The 19,598-nt window shown below is 41.2% G+C and overlaps 1 protein-coding gene across 5 annotated transcripts in view; it reads left to right on the top strand.

Moving 5' to 3' along the window:
* Positions 1-361: 361 nt before the first annotated feature.
* The window catches only part of GARRE1 (granule associated Rac and RHOG effector 1), a 125,136-nt gene continuing 105,899 nt past the window's right edge, over positions 362-19,598 (top strand). For 4 of the 5 annotated variants that reach the window (XM_075008635.1, XM_075008634.1, XM_075008633.1 and 1 more), the window contains exon 1: positions 362-443. The gene's annotated coding sequence lies outside the window, so the exon portion shown is untranslated. The remainder of the gene's footprint in view (positions 444-19,598) is intronic. The other variant, XM_075008636.1, reaches the window with a different exon arrangement.

Raw genomic sequence — 19,598 nt, 5'->3', positions numbered from 1 at the left:
GGGCTGCTGGCCTGGTGGCGTTCTCTGCGCAGCCTGGTCCCGCAGGGCCCGCTCCTGAGGAGATGGAACGAGCTGGGGGGAGACGGGGGGAGGGGAGGGAGAAGGGGGTGGCGTAGATGGCGGAAAGGAGAAAAATAGGGGGGGGCTGAACTCTGACCGCCTTCCCCAGCCGCTCTGCTTCCCTCCCCCCACCACTCTGGCACCTGATCCGTCTTCTCCTCCCACCGCCCCGACCTCCCTTCCCTGACCCCTTCCCCCCACAGCCCCGGCCCCCCTTTCTCGTCCCCTCCCCGCTCCTCGCCCTGTCACTCGCGGCTCTTCCCCGCCCCGCTCTGCCTGGTCCCTCCCCCCGGCGCCGGGCTGAGGAGCCGCCGTCCGTTTCCGGAGTACACAGAGCGGGGCTGCTGGCCGTGCCGTGAGGGACTGACGGGCTGTGGCAGCAGGTGAGCGAGCGAGCCCAGCTGTCTGCCCCTTGCAGCAGCGGCTCCCGGGGGAGACAGGCAGCAGCCCCACAGCTCGGCGGGCTGGGGCCGTGGTGGTGGGAAGGACCCGGGGATGCCAGGGGCAGCATTAATCTCCCCCCTCCCCCCCGCGCGCCATAAAGGGAGCCTCCGTAAGGGCGGAATTATCGCCCGGGAGTGGGAGGGGCGCCCATGAGGGGGCTGTGAGGAGCCTCTGGGGGTGCGGAGAAGCCCCTCGGGAGGCAGTGCCGGGCCGCGGACGCTCCTAGGGAGAGGCTGGAGACCTGGGGTCGCTGCCGCGGGGAGCGCTGATGGCTGCCCCCTGTGAGTACAGCGAGGCAGGGGGGGCGGCAGGGTGAGGGTGCCCTAGACACCCACCCACCTCGCCGCCCGTGACCTGCGTGTGAGAGTTTCGGGTGAAACCGGCCGAGACTGCGCCTGCGGGAATTCCTCCGCACCTTCCTGCTAAATAGTGACCCGGCCCTGAAACCCTCGGCGAGAGCTGCTGCCAGGCTTGGAGAGGCCTTCTCTAATCTCCCCGCTGGAGCCGGCCTCCCCGCGAGAGGGGCGAACATGATACAGACCAGAACAATGTGTGCCAACGGACTCCTAGCTAATGCCGGGACCGGCCTTGTCTGCGTTTATAAACCGGCTTATGTCGAGCCTTGCAAGTGGCAGGGGAGTGGAATTGTGACCGCTACCTTGACTGCAGTTTTGTTCTGTGGTTTGCATTATGTTATTTTGTGTAGCACTAGCTGGTGCTGTAACTGCTGCTTGCTTTTAATCGCAGAAAGACAGCAAGTATCTTATGTAGGTAAAGGTTTACTTGGTACTGACTGTCATTGTAGCTTGATAAACTTATGTCAGTTGCATGAGTTTTATTCGTGATTCCTTAAACTTCTTCTGCACTACGTTAACCATAGAAATAAATATAGGAGGATGAGACATCCTCATTTTTAATAGTGACTTTTGAGTTTCCCTCACTCAGAATCTGTCACCTTGAGAAAGTCCTGTTGTTTGATATTCTTTAAATGAAGAATTCATAATTTACCTAGATGTAAATTTAACGTAATTGTTGATTTAGAAGTTGAGACTCTTTCATAACCTAATCATAGCTATGAATCAGCATGATATTTGTTATTATTATTATATATTTTTTTCTAGAGGAACTTTGCATTTGTAGATATTTGGATATTCTGGTCAAGAATGTGGTGTAAGTTAAATGGTAGACAGTTAAGGAATTGTTAGTTTTTGAAAGACTAGTGCAAAGTACTATGCATAGGTATGCATTGAAATGTAAATTTGGACTGGGCTTGATCTTCTTCCCTGAAGGAACACCCACCCTTATGTAGACCCAAAAAGGGAGAGGCCCTGCCATGCTTTATTTTCTTCATCTATGTATTCATGTTTGCAAAATGTTTAAGTTAATCTAAATTTGTGATGGGCAAACCAAAATGCTTCAGATAAGCATCATAACCTTTGAATGATGATTAGTATCTAAGGTGCAGGAAACTGGGCTGTACATCTACTAAAAACATGTGTTCCCGTGTGTATTCTTGTACTTCTGGTATGGACAGATATACTGAGAGGTCAACTTTTCCAGTTCATATTTTGTTGTTTCTGGTTCAGAAACAGTAAGTGTGCATGTTTGAGGAAATTGGAAGAATGTGTATTGGGTTAGCCAAAACCTTTTTTGGGCTTCAAAAATGTTGGTCAATTGTTAACTAATCCCTAACCCAAAGTAATGCCAAGTAATCATAAGCACCATTTTTAAAAATTCTAAATATACATGCTGTGAAACCACTTATTTACTCACCGGCACCCTTCCTCACTGCCTTATGCCAGTGATTCTTACCCAGACAAGTATACACCCCTGAGAACACACAAAGGTCTTCCATGGGTACATCTATAGAGCCTGCAAATCTGTGGCTATTTGCTTTATATCTGCATCTGTGTATATAGAGGCAGATATCCAGGGTCCATTTATGCAAATACTTTATCCATGCAGGGATTCCTCTAGATATTTGCCTAGTTTTACAATATGCTATATAAACACTAGTGGAGTCAGTACAAACTAAAATTTCATACAATGACTTGTTTATACTGCTCAATATACTACTATATTTTGAGATGTGAATACTATATTTATATTCCAATTGATTTATTTTATAGTGTATAACTTTTATATTGTAAAAATGAGAAAGTGCTTAACTTACGGGACTACTGAAATGAGTGCAGCTGTCTGGTAAGGTTGAGAGCCATTTCTTTATGCCATATTCTCCAGATCTTCCTTATTCTGCTCTCTTCTGGTGTCACCACCTGCAGCCTTCTTTCACTTTCTCCCCAATGTTCACCATGCTTAAAATCTTTCTTCCCACTCAATGCACCCCTATATTCATCAATTTTCCTCTGTAGCAAAAATGAGAGAAATTCATGTTCCTGTCCTGTAAGTTAGCTGCATCTTTTTGTAGCATTGCTTGTCTTTGATATAATGTCTTAGTGAAAAATAAGACCACTATAGTTGCTCATGTGGAAGTTGCCACCCCAAACTACATGACAGAAAATTTAAAAGTACATTTTTCATGTTGTTTCTTGGTGCAGTGAGGAGAGGCAGAAGAATGGCACCAGGAATATTGTTAGTGACAGCAGATTAAGGGATGTGTTTTACTGTTTTGAAGATATACACAGTATGCGTGATATAAAGCTCCTTTTATTCCAAAGGATCTCTAAGTACTTACAAACTAGACACTCAGATACATTAATGCACCACTGAAATGCAGACTTCAGATGAAATGTGAAACTCTTTGACAATGCACAATAATACTACATGACAGTTTAGAACAGGAAGTAGAGAGTATCATCTCATTGTAACTGCAGGAGTAATTGTAGGTAAGTAGGATGCTATTACTAGAGTTGGATGTTAGCCAGGACCCAAGCCCAGCTCTTATATAGAGTGCCAGGAGACCATTAATAACACAGGGAGTCAGGACCTTGGTTTTATGTCTCATCTGAAAGGTGACTTTTACAGCAGCACATGCAACTTCATTATAGAACAACATGCTGGGTCAGGTTCAGAGGGTAACTGACCTGATTAGACTTTACAAAATATACCTTGTGATAACTTCAGATTTTACAGTACAAGATGGTATGCCTAGACTGCAGATAGCACTGTTTAAACTCAGAAGCTAAGTTTGACATGATGATTTTATAGCTACTATAGAATTTGCCAGATGGCGGTGTTCTGCAGGTTCACAAGCAGTTACTAATCATCTTGTCTTATTGATCCCTTGTTTTTTAATCTTCTGTTGTTCATGTCTTTTGTGGATAAGTTCATGATTGGAAGAGTATAGAAATGCATTTTAGTAGGCTTATGTTATAAGAGACTCTTAACACTTGTCCTATTTTTTTGTAAAGGGACTAATGGGGAAAAACGTGGGCAGAAGCACAGTCCATATAAATTATATTATGTAAGTTGATGCTCAAATCACTGTGAAGAGTTGTTTTTGACCACCACCTCTGACTGTGTGTCGAAATTGAACTAATTCATCTGAAACTTCTACGTGCAATTTATCAGACTGGAATTTTTCTGTGAAATTTGAAACAAATTGGACAAAGTGTCTTGGTGTCTTAAAATGAAGTATTTTCACTTCTTGGGAACATTTTCAAACAGCGTTTTATCTAGTCATACCTAAGAAATGGATTGGCCGGGAAATACCAGTTTTATTTTATTTTTTATCTTCAGTAAGAACTGATGCTTTGTAGTATAAGAAAATTTTGAATGAGTGTCCTATTATGTACAGTTGTTTCAAAATTATAAAACATTGCACTGTACAAGTTGAAGTTCTGGATTGGAGCAGTTTTAGGATAGTAAAGGGGAGAGGAGAATGAGAATAGAAGCAGAAGATACTGAGGGAGTGGATGTTCAAAAGTGAAGGAAACGAAGGAGAAGACCACAAATCTGTGTACAGGAATAAAAGATAAGTATCTGTGTAGAACAGGATAGGAAAAACAGGCACAGTGTGAGCCTTATAATCCTCCATGCAAGATTTATTATGCAGCATAAAAGAGTCTTTCAAACTGATACATAGGCTGCAATCAGTTGACACCTGGGATGCTTTATCAGAATAAGTATCTATTGAATTACACTGATTAAAACATCAAAGGTGGTCTAGTCAGTGTGTTTTGAGTTTTAGATTCTATTATATATAAGTTTATATGCTGCACTTATCACTATATTATCTGAATGTCATCCAATATTGCATTGTGACGCAATTAACATCTGTCATTGTGTATTTTATTTCATCATTGTATGCCCCAGGGAAAAATGTGTGCTTTGTTTTGATAGGGTGGTCTTTGTTCATTGTTTTTTATTTTTTTAAATATATGTGTTGTAGAAGGCATAGTCAATGGTACAATTTAAAAAATACTTTAAAAAGTACTAGATCTAAAATGTTGGTGATTAGGGTGGGAAGTACTTCAGAGCTAACAGAAGATGATAGCTCACCTATGGTGCTCAATAAGAGCTTAATGTCAGTGAGGAATCCAGTAGTACATCTATTATGGAATCAAACCAAAAAGCAGTCAAGTAGCACTTTAAAGACTAGCAAAATAGTTTATTAGGTGAGCTTTCGTGGGACTGACCCACTTCTTCAGACCATAGCCAGACCAGAACAGACTCAATATTTAAGGCAGAGAGAACCAAAAACAGTAATCAAGGAGGACAAATCAGAAAAAGATAATCAAGGTGAGCAAATCAGAGAGTGCAGGGATTCGGGGTGGGGAGGTCAAGAATTAGATTAAGCGAAGTATGCTGACCAGCCCCTATAGTGACTCAGAAAGTTCCCGTCCCGGTTTAAACCACGTTAATGTGCCGAATTTGAATATAAAAGCCAGCTTGGCTGCTTCTCTTTCCCGAATGGTGCGATAATTCCTCTTCAGTAACACACGTACCTTGAGGTTATTGACAGAATGCCCCATTCCATTAAAATGTTAACTAACTGGTTTGTGGATCTGGAGGTTTTGATGTCTGTTTTGTGCCCATTGACCCGTTGTCTAAGGGAGTTAGAAGTCTGTCCAATATACAAAGCATCTGGGCATTGTTGGCACACGATGGCATATATGATGTTAGTAGAGGAGCATGAGAAAGTGCCTGTGATTCTGTGAGTAACCTGGTTAGGTCCAGTGATGGTATTTCCAGAGACGATATGTGGACAAAGCTGGCAGCGGGCTTTGTTGCGGGGAAAGGTTCCAGGACTGGTGTTCCTGGGGTATAGACTGTGGCTGTTAGTGAGGATCCTCATGAGGTTGGGAGGTTGTCTGTAGGAGAGAACAGGCATGTCACCCAGGGCCTTTGGAGTGTGGCATCCTGATTAAGGATAGGTTGTAGGTCTTTAATAATTGGTTGCAGTGGTCTGAGTTGGGGGCTGTAGGTGATGACCAGTGGTGTTCTGTTCTTGGCTTTTTTGGGCCGATCTTGGAGTAGCTGGTCTCTGGGTATTCGTCTGGCCCTGTCGATTTGTTTTTTTACTTCTCCTGGTGAGTAATTCAGGTTTATGAATATTTGGTAAAGTTCTTGTAGCTTTTGATCTGTCAGTTGGATCAGAGCAAATGCGATTGTACCGAAGAGCTTGACTGTAAACAATGGATCTAGTCACGTGTGCAGGATGGAAACTAGAAGGGCGTAGATAAGTATAGCGATCAGTAGGTTTTCGGTACAGTGTGGTACTGATCAGGCCATCCTTGATTAGTACAGTAGTGTCCAGGAAATTTATCTCTTGCATGTTGTAATCGAGGCATAAGTTGATGGTGGGGTGCAGATTGTTAAAGTCTCTGTGGAATTCTTCTGGAGCCTCTGTACCATGGGTCCAAATCATAAAGATGTCATCAATGTATCTTAAGTAGAGGAGTGGTAATAGGGGACGAGAGCTGAGGAATCGTTGTTCCAGGTCAGCCATAAATATATTAGCATATTGTGGGGGACATGCGGAAAACATCGGAAGAGTTCCTGATAACGCCATCCTTGCCACAATGGATGTAGAGGCTCTGTACACTAATATTCCACATAAAGACGGATTACAAGCAATCAGGAATACCATCCCTGATGCCACCACAGCCAATCTGGTGTCTGACCTCTGTAACTTTGTTCTCACACGCAATCATTTCCATTTTGGGGACAGTTTATACCTCCAGATTAGTGGAACTGCTATGGGCACCCGTATGGCCCCACAATATGCTTAAATATTGAGTCTGTTCTGGTCTGGCTATGGTCTGAAGAAGTGGGTCTGTCCCACGAAAACTCACCTAATAAACTATTTTGCTAGTCTTTAAAGTGCTACTTGACTGCTTTTTGTTTTGATAGTGTATAGACTAGCATGGCTTCCTCTCTGTTACTATTATGGAATCATTTGAGTAGATGTGTGTGCCATCAGCTAAATGAGAAGTGGAGTGCTATGCCTTCTGTTTGGAAAAGGGAAGATACAAGATCTGTCTTTGCTAAGCCTATTGGAAGGCCACAAAAGGGAACAAACATTGCATTTGCTGAAAAATCCTCCTTTTTTTTTTTTAAAAATGCTTTTAAGAGTTTTTGTATGTATCGGGTACTTTTAAAATATGTTCTTTCATCTTTTTCCTGTAAGCTTAGGATATTCCCATTCATAATGATAATACTTTACATAATAGCAGAAATGTACAAGGAATTTTTTATGAGTACTCACTATTTTAAATAAAATCCAGGGAAGAGGTGCTAAAATATAATTTAAAATTTCAACTGCTTGTATCTTTAATGACTTTTTTACAACTAAATCATTCCTTTAAGGTAATATTTTCCTCTGAAAGTATGGGTAAGTATTTTAATTGTAGTTAAATCTTAGCAAAATGCTTATTGTTTTAGAGTATAGATATAATTCTTCCCTGCCATCCTTTGTTCCTTGTTTTTTGCTTTTTCACTTGTTGGATTTTTATGCTGGTTTTTGGATAAGTATAACTGTCTTTCCCTGAATTTCCCCCCCCACACTTCCTCTGGTCACTTTTTACTGCGCTATTTGTGTGATTCTAATCTTCCTTCATTTTTGTAAACATGTCTGGAGAATACAGATTATATGGCAAATTCACATAATTTAGAACAAAGACAGGCGATCTTTGATTTTTTTTTTTTCTTTCAGAGCTCGGATGTGTCTTTTTTGTTCTTTGGTAATGTTGGAGATTTCTAACTAAAAATTGTTTAACACATTATGGGTGTGTCTACATGGGCGCAAATCTTCGAAATAGCCGTGCTAATGGCCATTTAGAAAATTACTAATGAGGCACTAAATTGAATATTCAGTGCCTCATTAGCATTAGGACACTTCTGGCCATGGCGCTTTGAAAGTGCCACTTTTGAAAGCACGTGGCTGGGCGTGGCTACACAGGGGTCCTTTTTAAAAGGACACTGCACCTTTCGAAATCCCCTTATCCCGCTCACTGATCGGAATAAGGGGATTTTGAAAGGTGGGGGGTCCTTTTGAAAAGGACCCTGTGTAGCTGAGCCGCGCGCTTTCGAAAGCAGCACTTTTGAAATGCCGCAGCTGGATATGTCCTAATACTAATGAGGCGCTAAATATTCAATTCGGCACCTCATTAGTAATCTTCAAAATATGGCTGTTTCGAAGATTTGTGCCCGTGTAGACACAGCTTACTTGTTTTCTGGCAGTAGAATGTTGATTAAACTTGCAGGTTCAGTGCTGCAGTAATGATTTTTGCTTTGTAAAGCAGGAGTATAATCAATGCCCACAACAGAGTGATACAATGTGATTAGAGAATATTCCCTGGGAGTTGGGTGAATTTTACATATTTTGGTATAATCTCGAAATAGAAGAGCAGAATCCATCTTTTTGTTGTTTCAGTATTTTCCAAACATGTCACAGGGGAAGCCTGTCCTCTTATCAAAATGACATGCACCTGTAATCATAGAATCATAGAACGCTGGAACTGTGGAAGGGAGCTCATTGAGTCCAGTCCCTGACTGCTTGACAGGACCAAACACCATCTAGACCATCCCCAATAGGTGTTTGTCTAACCTGCTCTTAAATATCTCCAGCGATGGAAATTCCACAACCTCCCTAGGTAACTTATTCCATTGTTTAACCATCCTGACAGTTAGGGAGTTTTTCCTAATGTCTATTCTAAACCTCCCTTGCTGCAGTTGGAGCTGCTTACTCCTTGTCCTATCCTCAGAGGCCAAGGAGAACAGTTTTTCTCCTTCCTCCTTGTTAACCCTCTTTGAGGTATTTGAAAATGGCTATCATGTTCCCTCTGAGTCTTCTCTTTTCCAAACTAAACAAGCCCAGTTCTGTTTTGTTCTAACATGCTATGTTTCAGTATGGACTTTTTAAAGGGAGTCATGGAATGTTAAAGTTTTCATCTGAGGGACAAAAAGGAGAAGGAGCATAAAAAGACGCAGTGTGACCTTTTACTTTTCAGTGGTGACCTTGCTATTGTGAGTCATGCTGTAGTCACTTTAGTACGAGATTATTCCAATGAAATGCACTGTATCTTGAATCCATTCCAAAATCAAAGCTGGCAGAAAATGTGATTCCTATTTGTCAAGTAGAGTCTTTCTCACTGTGAGCATATTACACTGGGGCTGCCTGTGGTTTCTGGATGGTATCAAGAATTTCCCATGACTTAACTGGGATGAAGGCAAATTCCTCTGAAGCAAGCCCAGGCCTGCTTAAGATCAGATGAGTGGCTTTGTAGGGTTTTCCTTTTTGAGTTAGGTAAATTCCTGCTCCATCAATATAGATTGTAGATTCTGCAGATATGGCATCAGAAGACATAGAGGGAGAGATAAAAAAAGGAATGGAAGCATCCTCAGAAAGAAATAAGGCATAACCCCTCGGTGTCCACACCACATGTTTCTTGAAAACCTGTGACTGTGTCGTGGAGGTTTCTACTGCTCCTTATCTTCATGGTCCAAGAAGATGTTTCATGGCTTAAGGGTAAATTGTCTGTTGCTTATGATCAAAAATATATTGGTTGGTATTTATGATGATGTAGCAACTTTGGCTACTTTTGAAGTAGCTGTATGCTTCAATGACTCATTTCATTGCTGCTTATAAGAAGCAGACCTTTAAAAACAGGTAACATATGAAAGTTACTTAATATGGTGCTGAAAGATTAATTTAGAACTTCAAATATTGTGTGTCCGCTTTAGGGAAAGATAAAAAAAATCATACTTATTTAATACATTCACAGCAATCCATTCCCTGTCTCTCCATGGTAATAGATATGGATGACCTGCACCCCATACAGCTTAGCGTTAAATTGATTTTTTTACAGACTCGGCATTTTTTATGAGGGGAATACTGTTATTACACTTTGGTTATGTCTACACTAGAAGCATCTGTCAACAGTAATGCTTGTTGACAGAGTGCATCTATGCACAAAAGCAGATTGACAGAGCAATCAGCTCTGTCAGACAGAGAGCGGCCAGTTTGCCCTGCCCTGTGTTGACAGAATGGCTGACTGGAAGATCTGCAAACAGGGCTGCCTGATGAACCAGAAGCCCTCTCTGTTGACAGAAGTGTCTACATAGCATTTCTGTCAACAGAACTCTGACAGAAGCTTTATTCCTCAAATTTTCGAGGGAAAACATTGTTGAGACAAATGCACAGTTCTGAAAAGACTGTCGATGGAATACTTTGTGTGTCGACGCTTCCTGAATTATGTCAACAGAAGGCCCCTTCAGTTGACAAAACTCTCTAGTGTAGACACAGCCTTAGTATAAGAGCCCAGATTATTTTCATGTAATTGAGTACTTACTAACTTTTTTAAATTTTTGATGTAAAACTTCATAACATATAAAATTCTCCACTACGTTAATTCAGTTCTTTGTAGACAACTAAAATCATCATCATTTATTCAGTTTTAATCCTGTTTTATTTAAACATTTCAGTAATTTCCAAGACAACAGATTGTATTGTTAAATTCAGCACGTGAACCTAATTTCAGGCCTAAAGTGTAGAATAACTGTAGAGTCACTTGTTTAAAACCCCCCACAATTTTGATAATTAGCAAACTTGGTACAAAATTATGAAACAAAGTAGAAGTTGAAGAAAATTTGAATTTGGCATGAATCAATGTTGAAGATTTTACTTGCATGCACACACTTCTAATTCATATTATCAGCACTAAGTATAGTGTCTTATTTTTTCATATTGTATTTAATCTTTGGCTTGAAATAGAAATTAAGAGGTTTGGGGGCAGGAAATAATCTAGTATGGTAATTTTTGATCATAAGTAGTTATTATTTTTATCTTTGTGGAAAAGTAGTACTTTTGACCTGTGCTATTTTGAAATTAATCTGTTGCTTGGTTTTGTGGTTAAAAAAGATTTAGGTCTGGTTAAGTGAAATCTATTGCTTTGCAGATGTTGCTGGATGTGAAATCTGTTCAAAACCACTAATGATACATATTTTGTTTTTGTAGAGGAATGTCACATTTTTGTGGTGACAGATTAGTATACTCGAGTAAATCTGTAGTTAACATGGAAGATTTAGTGAGATGTTTTTGGGAAAGGACAGTGTATTTTTTTTCCTTTGAAGACATAGCAAGAAGAGTAGAATTTCTTTCCAATTCATCTTCTGGGATGGCTTTTATTTTTGACATTTGATTAATGCTATGCATGTAGTCAGTTAGATAAATGTTTGCTAGAGTGTGATTCACTCTTTAATTATGTATCCTCTACACATCTCTTAGAGAGGTACTAGAAGATCTTTTTACTCCACCCTCTCATCTCTCCATATCCCAGTGACCATATTTTTAGCTGAGGGCTGGATGGGTTCCCGTCAGATTACATGGGTGGTTGGTTGTTTGAATAACATGAGGTTCTCCTACCACCCCGGGAATGCTCATTCTGAGCTCTTCCTGGCCTAACATCAAAACACTAGGCCTAGAAATCTTTCTGACTTTAGATCAACTCTAGATGCGCTTTTGGGAGGTATTCTTTAGTCAAACATCAGTTATATAGATCATATATAGGAGTGACTGGCAGAAATGTAATAGCCTTGAACATACAGGTCCCTACTGGCTTTGAAATCTATTAATTGGTTAAACTGAAACTGAATATTGGAAATGGCAGCGCAGAAGTCAATTCCTTGGGTAATGTGTCAGTTCTAGAGCTTGAATTTTATGGCAGGTTAATGCATTTTCAGATATTTAAATAAAGCTATTCTAGTCCATTTCTGTGTACGCAATCTTTAAACTAGCATATGGAAACATTGCTTCATTTGATTAAGTACAGTACAAAGGTGTAAAATTGTGCCAGTTTTAAGTTTTTCTTGTTGGTAACTTTGCTTACAATTTACAGTATGCAAAAATATGAGGTTCTCCATAAAGTACTCTCTATCCACCTTTCTACTTACTGTTCGGTTTAGAGTACAGGTTAAACCTCTCTTGTCCAACTTTCATCCTGCTTCCTCAGTAACTGACAGATGTCAGACTAGAGAATTTTCTGGACCATGGAAGGTCAATATTTTCTAGTACATTTCCAACACTTCCACTGCTTACAGGTCTCTTAAAAGACAACAGGGGTAAATTACAGCTAGATAACAGAATGGAACAATGAGAGCCAGGACTAGTGACTGTAAACATCCTTTATGGGACCACTGGAAACTTGTCCACGCTCATAATAAGAGGTCATCCAACTAACTAAAATTATGCTGGATTAGGGATGTTGCCAGATGAGAGTTCCGGATTAGAGAAATTTAACTTTTACTGTATTCTCATTTTGTGGGTAGTTTGATTGAAGAAAGATCTCGTGGAACTGCCTTCCCTTACATTTTGAAACATTCTGATCTGTGTTTCATCAAAAAGTGCTTAATGGACTACAAGTGTAAGAACCACTGATAGTAGAGGTCAGTCTTTCTGATGCTGTTAATCCTGTGGTACCTTATAAACTAACAGATATTTTGGAGCATAAATATCTCCAAAATATCTGTTAGTTTACAAAGGTGCCACAGGACTTCTTGTTTTTGAAGATACAGACTAACTCTGCTACCTCACTGATACCTGATGCTATTGTGACTAGGAGCTGAAGTTGCTAAAGTTGTTTCAGATCAAAAACCAAATTTGTGCGTGTATCGAGCAAGTTGTACACTAATTAATTATGGATTTTTGTCTCCATTGCAACCTTCTCATAGCTGTTGCTCTCCTTACTTTTACATTTTTTGTTGCCACTGACATTTTACATGCCCGTTTCTTAAAAACTTTGTAGAAGCTGTTTGTAGTTAAAATGCAGTACTCCTGAAAGGTAGACTTAGGGGGAGTTAGAGAACATACATTTTCCCCAAAATATTGGTGTAAAAATCACAAAGAAGATGCTACATAGGTAGCTCAATTCAGTTTTTGAATTTTAATATTTTAAAGCTTAACTGTCTACAGACAGAAGTAAATCCATATTCTGTTTTGAAGTGCTCAGCAGACACAAGGCATTTGTTTTTCAAAAGTTTCTTTGCTCTTATCCACCTGACTGCCTTCTTTTCCTGTTTATGGAGTGAAAAAATTGAAAATCTGCTGTATTAGTCTCCTGGTGCCTGTTAATTTACATGATAAATATAAAAAAATACAAGTAGCTATGGTTTGCTGCAGAGTGAGACTTTGTCTACACCTGAAAGTTTGTGTTCACGGTATCAATGGGGTAAAGGAGAACAACCCTCACTAGTGTAGGTGCAATTATATTAGCATAAAGGTACATTTCACACCAGTTTAGACCTTTATATACTAGTATCCCTGTACAGGAAGAGAAATAAGATGTATAGGGCACTTTTATGGCTGTGTTATTGCTTCTACCCTGGCAGTGATGTTAGTAGTTGTGACATTTCCAGGGTACAAGCTGGACTATTGATTAGTGGTGTCTCTTTATTTCTTCAGTTTGGGATACTGTTTACAGTGCTTTGCTAGTGAACAGTAAACCCTTCCAGGCTCTGTTCCTTCACAGCTGATTACAGCTGATCACAGAAAAGGCACACCCAGCAGGGTTACATGAACGCTCTCCCAGTTTCTCATGAATAGACACGAGATAACACTCGGTGTTCTCAATCCCAGCCTTGAACTCCAGAAATATGCATCTTGCACTGTCATAATTTTATCAAAGAAAATGTTTGTCACAGCTTTTGTTAATCTGAGTCGAGATTCCCTACACGTCAGCAAAAACACACTGGTTTAGATAAAATATTAAAACAAGTTCTTAACTTCAATAAACTCTGTTTTAACTGGTATTCAGTCAATCAGTACTCTCAAATAACTGGCACAGCCAACAGGTGCTACCCTGGAAACTAGGTTTCTTCTTCTGGGCAGTCATGCTTCTCGCAGGTGATGAAGCGATTCCATCCTGCCCCAAGCCATTGATGCCACTTCCCCTTCTTAAGAAGGGACTGGCTCTGGGACAAAGACGGGGAGCCAAGCCGAGGCTGCTGCATCTGCCACTCCCCATTCCTCCCTGGGCTGTGGAGGCTCCAGGACTGCTCGGCAACTGCTGCCGGTATGGTGGAAGGGAAGGAGAGAGCGTCCCTCCACTGCATGCCAGCTCTTCCCCACACACGGCAGCATGGACTGGGGCCTGAGCCGCTGGGAGCTGCTTAACCCCTGCGAGAGGGCAGTGGGATGAGTGGCTGGAGCATGGGGAGCCAGTTGCCCCATATGTGGCAACACGGACTGTGGCCTGAGCTGCTGAACCCCAGTGGGGAGTGCAGAGTGGGCAGGATGGAGGCAGCACTGTGGGGGTTAGGCTGCAAAGTGCTTCAGGGAGGGGAGCGCTGCTGTAGTGTGGCCCCAGTGTTGGAGGACTGGTGGTGAAGGGATCCCTCTCTGTTACTGCAATATTTTCATTTTTGGCAACTGTAGAGAGATGGATTTTAAGTGATTTATAAGTGGAAAAAGGCGTAAAAGTTAGAATTGGATACAAAAGAATAAAAGAGAAACAAACTCTTTCTTGAACGTTACCAAGATAAATAAAGATTTGAAAGCAAAAAATGGTTTCTCACACAAAAGCTCAAAGCAGTTCATACTAGCCAGAAAGCCTTTTAGGTAGGACCATTCCCCTGACAATTCAGTGATGGTTCTTTGTCTTTCGTCCTCTCTTGTCCCGTATGTGGAGATGGGAGAGAAATGTAAATGGAGAAGCCATGGTCTCTTGTTTTGTACCCTCCTCCTCTCCATGAGTAATGCTGCCTCTCCGCCCCACCAGTGAGGGACAATCATTTTATGGTGTATGTGAGATTTGAAGCATCTTTCAGGTGAACTGTACATTTCTTATTCACATGTTCTAGGTATGTGGTATTTGAGATATGTTGGGGATGACATGCAAGTCTTTTGTTTAGTCTGCTCCCCCGCCCCCTTATCGATGGTGAATGATTATTCAGTAGCCAACAGTTTTACAACATGTTTTGTGAGTCCTTTTTTGAAACTAGGTAGCCAGGCTATTTGCATTACCCAAAGTTACAATATTTCAATAACAAACGTGTGGCAAAATTAATTCCATATACAATACTGATATACACATTTTAAGAGGACAGTGATTTTCAGCAAATAACTTTTCAAATGGTAGTTTATAAGACAAACTTTGTATACCATACATCAGAACTATATAAAAGTGGGCATTACAGGAGTGATGCTTGGGGTACAGAGTGTCCCGCAAGCATAACTAAATCACATCTTCGTTAGGACAGTTATACAGTAAAACCTCGATTTAATGGACTAATGTGGGGGAGGGGTGTCCGTTACAGCTGAAAGCATGTTAAATCAAAGGATTTACTGCCCACCTACCTCCTGCCAGGCCCGCTCCCCCCCGGCCTCTTCCAAAAATGCCGACTACTCACCGCTGCTGGAACTGCTGACACTGGAGAAGCCACCACAGCCCACCACTGTGGTTGGGGCCCCACAGATGTGTGCGACAGCAAAGCCGTGCTGCTGCTGGGGGCCCCAGCTGTGCTGTGGCAGCAAAAGTTGTGCCACCGCCCCTGCTGCGCATGGCAGCAAGAACTCTGCCATGGCCTGGTGGAGCTGCCATCATGTGCTCCTCCCGTTAGGGGTGGGGTGCATATACAAGTGCCATCTGCCCACATACACACCTCACCTATGGTGGGAGGAGTACGTGGCATTGGCAGCAGTGGCTCCTCCAGGCTGTGGTGGTAAGTCCCCTATCATACTCTTTTTGGAGTTTTGGGGGGATTTAGGATTTTCCAGACCTCAGTTAAGCAGCCTTCGGGAACAACGGGGATGGGGCGGCGTGCTGGCGGACGTCTATTGTTCCCAGAGTCTGCTAACAAGGGGTCTGTAAAATCAAGGGTTTACAGTACTAATAGAACTTACAAATGGAGAACCAGGCCTAAGTATTGTGCTAAGGGATGTGTAGAAGTATGTGTTACAGCACTGCAAGAGGCAGCTGGCAGTGCATTCTAGCATGCTTGGCACTCCATAATTCTTATCCATAGTATTTAGTTTTACTTTGAAATTTCTTTCATGGAACATGCTGCAGCACATTATTGGTTTAAGACTAGCAGAGAACTGGCTTGACAGAAGTTGTAATTTATTTCCACTGCAGATGACAATCCTGTTGAATGGATGAAACATTACCCGGCCTGAAATAGTCCATATCTATTGACTTTCAGGGATTGTTGCAAAACGCATCTTATTTTCTCCAGCTTGTAACTGTAGGAGTGGAGAACTGTAAAACTGGAGAAAGGAATTTATGGTGGGTTTACTTAAAAATACATGTGTAGCAAGATCAGTTATGTCAAGGACTTCTAGAGTATGGGTGCCCAATTTAGAAATTCTGTAAATAGTAATAACAATATTTCAGAGATATTCTCTGTAGGTAAGAACTGCTCTCTTTATATTTAATATTCAGACACTGGTGGCATTGTTTGTCCCAAAGGGAAGATTTGTTATTTTGCCTTTTTAATTACAAAAAGTCATTCTTTCTGAAACTTGTCTCAGCGAGGTCTTCCAGATGGATTATGTTGCCCTCAGTGTTTGCTGGAGGCAGACTGGAGGCATCAGATGGAAGGCATGCCTACTGACCTTTATGCTAAATCTCTCTCTCTCCAAGTTTTCTGGCGTTCTCAGTCCATTTTTTCTTCAAAATCTGCTGAGATGCTGAAGCTGATCTGTATGAAGGCTATGAGAAGGAAAGATATCTAAACAGACAATTCATAGTTATTCATAGCCACAGTTGTCCCATATTGGATAGAGAAAGGTTAATCCTATGTTGTGAGTTGAGGCAGCCATGGCCCTTCATCTGCACTGCGTATAGTGCAAATGCATTAATATAAAAGGGAGCACCTCAGCTCAGTTGCGGCTGACTGCTGGAGAGGAAGGACGCATGCCGGAGGCTCCAGGGAAGAATCTGTTGAACCCCCGAGGCAGTGGGCATCAGAGACGGTACAACCCAGGCAGATGACAGGGTCCCACAGGGGCCTTGTAAAGTCCAGTTACGTGGAAGAGTGCAGCCAGGGCAACCCAGAGACAGCAGATACCCCCAAACTACAGCAGTGTGAACCACAGAGAATTAGACTGTGGCCCAGTTAGTGAACTGGAATTTTGAATCAGTGTGTTTTGATCAGACTTCCAGGCTGACTCAGCAGCACTGCTCATGTCACTACCAGATGCTTGGGCTGGGGCCCAGTGAAGAGGGAGGTGCAGGCCACTCTACTTGGCCCTTTTTGTGTGTAGTGGTCCCCTATCCCAATTGAGGTCACTGGGCCACTAAGCTTTACTAACCCATGAATGGGGCAAACATACTGACATTAACCACTATGCCTTTCTGTCCTGCTAAGAAGAGCAAATCTATGTGCTCTGGCTGCTAGGTCTTGCTGCCTTGATAACTGGGGCAAATGTATTAACTGTGGCCATTGGGCAATACTGCCATGTTTGCAGGTATGAATACATTGACTTTGGCCATTAGGTCTCATTGCTCTGCAAAGAAGGATGTGTATGTTGACTCTGGCTACTGAGGTACAGATACATGTTACGTATGCACTGTCCCTACATTCTAAGAGAGGCAGCACACACTCGCCCCACGCTGTGTGGAGTCCCTCTCCCCAACACTTTCACAGTAGTTAACATTTTATTCTGGTGTGACTCTAGATTACACTGTGTAAAGAACCCTTCACCTTCCCTTTCCTTAAAATTTGAGAATCTTAACGCTGAGCCTCTGCCTACACTACCCCTGAAGATCAACCTCCTCAGGGTTGATGTTCTGGCGTTTGATTTCAGGCGTTTAGTATGGACACTAAACTGACTTCTCAGGAGTCGCAGTTGACCCCCTGTACTCCTTGTAAGATGTGAGGAGTAAGGAAGGTTGATGGGAGAAACTTTCCCATCAGCCTTCTTCAGTATGGACAGCCAAATTAGTTAAGTACAGATGTTGATTTTAGCCACACAATTGCCATAGCTTCAACTGCATATCTTTGGTTGACTTACTTTGCCTAGTGCAGACGTAGTCTGAGATGAATTGAGGCACAATCCTCCAGGATGCAATAATGTGTATGGTATAAAAATCCAGCTAGATTATAGGAGGTTTTCTCTTTATCTGGAAACACTATTTTCCAGGTATTTAATACTATAATTTTTTTTCTTGCAATAATACAACACCTTTGTTTAGAGTGGATAAGTAAGGCTTCTTACCAGTAAAAAATGCTCTGTTTTGTCCAAGACATAGATAGAGGAATGTGCACTAAAATGGATTCTATGCAATTTGATCCTGGAGGTAAAGAAAGGCTAACAATGTGAAAGGCATGAAGATATGTCAGTGGAAGAATTTCTTTTCCATACATAAGATAACACATTGTCAGATATTGTACATTTTATTAGTGACTGTGCTGGTTAAACAACTTAATGACTTGAACATAACCACAGTTCAATATGCAGTGGAATGTTCTATCAGTATTGTTATAGTACAGGATCTAGAAATATGATCTTAAATTTTATATCTAATTGCGTTGATTAGATGCAGTAAGAGCTGGAGGCCAGTGGCTTACATTTTCAACAATTGATTTGTTTTCTAAAAGTTTCCTATACCAGCCCATCCAGAAAGGCTGCTTCTCAAACAGACAGACAGAATTATTCCACTTTCAGAGATGTGACCCCTAGACTTCCCTTGAAATAATTTCTTGATTTTTTGGGTGTTGGATAGGTTTTTTTTTTTTCTATGTCATTAATCACTTTACTTGCCAAACCCTCAACCTTCTGAATCCTATGTCCTCCTTTTTTCCCTAGCACTTTTTTCTTGTTCTTCTGTCTCTCTCATTTTAATGAGCACTGAAAGATTGCCAAAGACTGTTTTACTCTATTTTAATAGTCAGATTCATAAATAAAGGAATGTTTGTTTATATCTGTTCAAAAGCTTTTACTGCTTTCACAGAATCCAAGTTAAATTTGAAAAAACTGAAAGTTGAAATGGTAAAAGGGTTTATGAAGTCAGGATGAGCTTGACTGACATAGAGCACAGTCCAGAAACAAAACAGAAGACAGAAACCAGTTTTGACCCTCTTGTTGCTGGTTTAATTAGTTATCCTTCCCTAATCTGTGCATATTCTGTTTACAAGGTGTTTTGTCTTGCTAAGTTTAATGCATTTAATTCAAAGAATATATAAGTAGGAAACTTGATTAGAAGGCATATATTATCTCTCAAAGCAATGTTCTTTAGAACACTTTAGAAATAAAATTAGCTAGCCCTGTTGGCTTAGTGAGTAGTGCTCAATGTTATGATGAAGGAAATAGAAATGTCTTCTGTGGTTTCTTACTTCCTGGAGTTAACATGCTGTTCCCCAACAGGGGTGGGAGAAGAGGAGACAAATAACTGTGCCTATGGAGCATATTGCAAAGTAGTACTGGAGTAATAAAGAAATTTTCTACAAGACCAACTTGCCTGTAGTATGGTTGCAACTGTGCAAATTTTACATTGAAATTTAAAAAACTAAAATTGAAAGATGCTCAGAAGTGTTGGGGGCAGGAAGAGATTGATCTGGAGAAAAACTTATTTGGGTGGTTCCAGAAGAACTTCAGAAGCTCTTCCTCTCACTTGTGTTCTTTTGTATAAAATCTTGGAATAATATGACACCATTTTTCAAATATGAGTTGCACTTGAGAAGTCATTTTGCAT

The sequence above is a fragment of the Carettochelys insculpta genome, chromosome 14 (genome assembly GCF_033958435.1).
Source record: "Carettochelys insculpta isolate YL-2023 chromosome 14, ASM3395843v1, whole genome shotgun sequence".
In the NCBI taxonomy this organism is placed as follows: Eukaryota; Metazoa; Chordata; order Testudines; family Carettochelyidae; genus Carettochelys; species Carettochelys insculpta.
The sequence above is the reverse complement of the archived record's forward strand: the minus strand, read 5'-3'. Positions and strand labels throughout refer to the sequence as shown.